This window comes from Podarcis pityusensis, assembly GCF_964106645.2.
Source record: "Podarcis pityusensis genome assembly, chromosome: 4".
In the NCBI taxonomy this organism is placed as follows: Eukaryota; Metazoa; Chordata; class Lepidosauria; order Squamata; family Lacertidae; genus Podarcis; species Podarcis pityusensis.
Genome location: NC_138027.1, coordinates 57,614,043 through 57,620,042, shown reverse-complemented (window position 1 = coordinate 57,620,042; position 6,000 = coordinate 57,614,043).

Sequence of the window (6,000 nt, the reverse complement as noted above, 5' to 3'; positions counted from 1 at the left end):
TCCTGGCCAAAACTCAAAAAAGAGCTCCATCAATCAATATAAAATTTCTACTCCTTAGAGGAAAGTAATTGGTGCATTGATCATTCAGTCATTCATTCATAACAAGCTTGGCTTGGCCAGAACTTTGATTGTGGGACACCACGTTTGCAAAAGGCTCTGCTTGCTTTCCGTGGTTTCTGGGTTAAGAAAACATCAGCTGTCTAGACTGACACACTTTGCGTGAATAAGCCTGGTTTGCCCTTTCTGAACTACAATCAGCAAGAATACGCAGCTCTGCCCAGCATCCTAAGGGAGTACTTAATAAAGTCTGTAATAGGGTTTAACATTAAGTATTGTCATGTCTGGATCCGCATGAGATAATGTTTTGGCCATGGAGATGTCGTAATTTGCGCAAGCATATGATTCTTTTGTGGCTGTTGTTAAAACACTCAAGATTAGAGCTGTTAAACGTCTCAAGACGTTTGGTCATACAGTTGGAATTTGACAGGATACAAGAGAAGACATGCGTGAAACAACTGTGAAACATTGGGGGGTTTAAGAAAACAACAACATAGAACACAGTACTCAGTATACAACTGTTTAGGCACAAAAAACAAAGTGTAAAATGGAAAGACTGTTGTTGTAAATGGGAGAGCTCCCACCCTGTAGGTGCAGCTTAACCAAAACTGTTATTCAACCCTCATAAACAAAACCATCTTCTTATGCTGTCCTGAAAGGGAAAGAACTATAGATTACTGGTGCTTGAGCACCATCTAGTGAAATGTTTTTTCCTGTGCATGTGAAGAAGCACTGGCACTGAGAATGTTAGTGATGTACACCAAGTGCACACTTCACTTCAAAGCCTTTTAAAGAGTTTTTCCTGGAAGGAACGGCCCATAAACCGGCCCAAATACCAGGAACAGGAGGTAGCAAAAGATGTGTCAAAGGAAGGAAGCCTTGCTCCAACAAACATTATTTTAAAAGGATGTAGGACCTTATTTCTCAGTAATAGGTTGTGAACTTCAAATGCTCCTGTCATATGGAGAAACTGAGAGGCTGTCAGGTGAAAAGTGACTGGGCTTTGCACCCAAACAAAGAAATGATTATGAGATCCTGGACTAGCTAGAGAGGGACTCACAATGAACACTTTCATTGATGAGGAACAGCAAGGGAACCACTTGTACCCAGAGTAAAATATTCCAAATTATTATTGTTTTCATTCGCCAAGATTTTCTTGAAAACAAAACTGAAGCAGACAGGAAAGAATGAAAATGTGGGGGTTTTTTCAAGAGAAGGTGGCGGAAAGAGATCCAGAATGAGGGGATATTTTTATTCCTCTCAACCATTTAGCAATGCAATTCCATCCATGTCACTTCATAAGTAAGACCTACTGAGTAAGAACTTTATCACAGGTAAGTGTGTATAGATTTGTAGCCCACAAAGCCAAGGGTTAGACCAACTAATCAAGAGGCAAAATCACACCTTGGTACTTCACTTCTGGGTGCCAGTTCTAGAAAATATCCTTCCCCTGAAGCAGAAGAATGATAATATTCCTCCTAAGTTATGAAACATTAAACAGGACATGGCTGTGGGGAAAAAATACAGCAGTGAAGTAGCAGTCCTTTAAATATTGTGGTTGCATCAAAGACTCACCAGGAAATATGGATTAGTATATTTCTAGAAATGACAAAAATAAAATCCTGTGACTCATTCACAACTTTTTTTTAATGGCTGATGAATCACTTTTACTGTGTATTTAGTGACTGCCTGGCTAGAAGCATATGTGATGAAACATTCTCTTTCATTTAAGACATGGTCTGGCAACTGGAACCTGGCCCAGCTCTTCAGTCGAAGGTGGTCCTGAGCTCCCTCTTCTGTTGGAAAGCAAGCCAGCTTCCGCTGGGCTGACTGACCTGGATCTTGGTGAATCAGAGCAGGCATCAGACTGACCTGATGAGTCAGGACAGGGCCCCATGGAAACACTGAGCTGATGGCGTTACCAGGCCCAATTAATCAGCAGTTATGCAAGAGAGGCTTGTCCATTAAAGAAAATGGGCACTACCCCACCGACCTAAGTCTACCTCCACCAGCCCCCATCTGCCCTACCCTTACCATCTGCCTTTGTGTGTTGTAACTTGTGTTGTGAACTGCTCTGAGACCTATGTGTACAGGGCAGTATACAAATTGCAATAACAACCACCAAGGGTCAAAATAATCAGGCGTGCTCATGTACAGAGTGCTGGCCTAAGGTAAGCAAAGGTTTGGCAGTATCATCAACAGCTGCAGGGGGGAACCTCAGGCCTGAGGAACTGAATGTGGCCCTCCAGGCCTTTCTTTCCTTGGGACTCTCCCAAGGCCACAAGCATCACCAGGCCTGTTTCATACCCTCCTGACTGGAATGTGTCCTTGAACTCTAATGCTCCTTGCTTGCCTGGATGGGGGATAAAGAGGGATCTCTGAGGGCTCTTCCAGACTTGCTGTTGCCCTGCCACTTCCTCTCAGAGCAAAGGTCAATTGCTTTTTCTCTGGATTGACATTTGCTCTGATTTAGCGCTAAAGAGCAGGTTTGCCAGGGGAAAGTTATGGGGCAAAGACAAAACCACTCAGACCTGTGGCCTAGAAAGCGTTAGAGAAGCGGAAAACCACTTGGACCCATGCTTTCTAGGCACGGGACAAGTGCAAGTCTGGGTGAGCCCTGAGTGTGTGTAGAAAACAGATGTCCTCAGAACCCCAAGTGGTCTCTTATTCTCAAGAGCCCTTTGTTTACTTAAAGAGTTTGGTTTCTCCCTTCTGTCACAGGGCACAGTTTGTTTGGTTTCACATACGTCTTATGTCCTGTCTTTCCCCCTGCCCTTCCTGTTTCCCAGTCTATTGTCTATTGTTTACCTTTTCACCACTGTCTTCCCTTACACAGTTTCTTTTCCTGTCTCCCCTCATACAGTTTCCTCTCCTGCTTACCTTTGCACCCCCTCCTTCTTACCGGCATGTCACATGGGTCAACAGCCCCAAACTCTTCCATCAGATTACTCTTCCCTTTTCCCTTCCTCGGCAGCACAAATCCCCTTTTTCCTCACTGCCTCCTCCCTCTCCTTCCCTCACATCTCGCCTCCTCTGATTCCTTTACCTCTTCCATGTTCCTCCTCTATCACTCCCATTCCCTCCCCAGTCTTCCCCCTGCTGGGACCTGGCTCAGACAGGTCCTTGTGTGTCCTCCCAATGTGAGGCATTCCTGCCCACCACGCTACCCCATTGTACAAAGGTAAGAATTATATTTATTGCTCATGGTCCCAGAAGGGAATGCTGCCCTCAGGCTGAAGAAGGCTCCCTACGCCTGCCACAAGCAAAGGCCAGGGATGAGGAACCTAGATGTTCTCAGTCTAGAACTTCCTATCTCTCTCTCTCTCTCACACACACACACACACACACAATCTCCCCCATGCTAGCTAAGGCTCATGGGAGTCGGAGTCCAACAACATCTGGAGAGTCAGCAGGATCCTCATTCCTGCTGCAGGCTTTCCTGTTGCCTGCCATACTTGCCACTGTAGTCCTCTAATTAGCTGATTGTCTCTAAGAGCACTAACTATTGCTTTTATTTTTAAAAAACAACAACTACATTGTTTTTATATAGAATCCATCATGTGGTGACACAGACCAAACACAACATGTTATAAGAAACTACATGTAGAGTCCTCACAAAATCTATAAACTGTCATTATTTTATCTTAGTAGCTCAGGGAGCTCTTATAACAATCCGGAACTGTTGAGCGTGTTTGAGTTTAGGATGTATATGATTAACATACCTCAGAAATGGGTATCATCTTTCATAGAATATTCCAGGTTTCACATAACGTTTTGCAACCAGGAGTGCCAGCGTGGCCCTGCAACCGTAGGTGCCCAGGGCCATGGGTGCCATGCAGTGTGGATGACCCCGTCACCTAAATTTGTGGGTGCCCAGCCCCTTAATGGGAAATTTTGTGTGGGCTTGGGCACCCAGGGCACCGGGGAGCTGGCACCTATGTTTGCAACCGTCATGTTACAAAACCTTGTCCGTGAATAAATGGCCTCCCCAACTAACCCTTGATAGAAAAGTCTGCTAAGCTTTTCCAATGAGTTGTAACAGGTGGCACCAGAGTTTAAACTGCCCCTAGGCAGACTGTGGACTTACCACTTGCCCTTCTTTTCATGCCTATCCCCTTTGTGTTGCTCCTCTCCCTCTAACCGCCCCCACCTACTTGGCATCATTTCATACAGGTGACTCCCTCAGGTACACACAATTTGAGAGACACTCCACTACTTTGGAGTGCAGGTGTTCGGTGGTGCAGCCAGCAAGGACATCCAAGGACATCCCACTGCACGCCCCTGTTCTTTACACTTCTGGGGGCACTCACCAGCTGAGTTCATTGTTAGAAGAAATATTCAAGAAGGGTGTCAAAAGTAGAGTAAATACGAAGATTCATCAATTACCTGTAGAAATTTAAAAGTAGGCAATAAATACAAATACATTATATGAAACTTGGATTCAGATAATCCATGCATCAGCAGGGTTCCCCACCCCCATCCTGCACCCTGATCAGAACATTCTACAAAAAGAAGAAGCCAATTTCAAGGTGAAGGATGGATCAACCGAGTTCAGTCATTCCAAACAACCTATATACAATCTACTGTAAGTGCCATTTTTATAAGCATCTGCCCTATTGTGAGTGTTTCAAGGCTCCCTCCCTCCATTTCTTGGCTTAGAATTTGCCTAGCAGTTGAATCACAAGCGCGTCCCGGGTAAAATGCTTCTGCTCACTCCAAATGCCAATTGCTTCGATCGCTGCGGATTTCAAATAGGAATGTTTCATCCATTTCCAATGAGTACTTTACATGTTGGCTAGGAAACCGCTTTGTAGCAAAGATGGGACTGAACACAGTTGCTTCGGATTACTCAGTCCCAAACTCCAGTGCCAGATAAAATGCAGCATAATGATACAGCACTCCACTGGACTGATACATTACTCCAGGCCAGGTTGGCAGCAACTCAGATGAAGACTATAATCTGGCCACTGTAGTTTATTTCGGCCTCATTTACTTCTCCCGCTGAGTGGAAGTCCCACAAAATGCTGCAAAGCAGAGAAACCTATCAAATCAATGGCAGTATTCTGTGTACCCTGTACTTCATGGCTGGAAGAGAAGGGAGAGAAAAGGACAGTGAATATTAACAGAGAGTGCTGGATTCCAATTTCATGATGCGTTTGCAACCGTGGCCACAGAGATTCTGTGATCTGAGGCAATCTTGCCTTCATGGTGCAGTCCTATGCACGCTAACTCAGAAGTACATCTCACTGTCTTCACTGGGGCCGACTCCTTAGTAACTTTGTTAGGGACATCAGCCTTGGCGTCTAGCATTTGGTAGGCAGTTCTAATGTTAAAACTATAACATGTTCCGCTATTCTACGTGGCTAGCCAAAATGCACCTAAAACATACAAAGGAAGCTTCAGGCCTAAAAAAACATAAAATTAATTAATATGGTCATTTATGTTTATAAGAGATTATAAATGTATATCCAGTGCTTTTTAAAAAAAAAAAAAGTTTAGGAGTATTACTAATTTTCCTACTAATATTGAAATACTGCCTCTCAATGAGGCCAAACTTAGATTCACAAAATGTTTAGGGGTATGCGCACCCCTGCGTACCCCCCAGAAAAAAGCACTGAGTATATCTATTAATGAATATGATAATTCTACACCCCATTGCCCATTTCACAAAGAGCTTTTGGCAATCTTCACCAGTGGGGGTGAAGCTATTAACAGGCAAAGGAGTTGAGTGTCTTTGATGAGGAATTAAAGCTTCTTTCCTATCGACAGGTGAATATTGTCAGCTAGTTCATTCTTCATGCTAAGAAAAATTGAAAGCGAGCTTCACAGGCAGTGGTGCGCCTAGTACATTTCAGCCTCTAGACTTGACGGTCTCACCTGCTCACACCTTTAGATAGCAATGGGTGTTGTACTTCGCTTACTTCAAAATGATGCAATCCATCC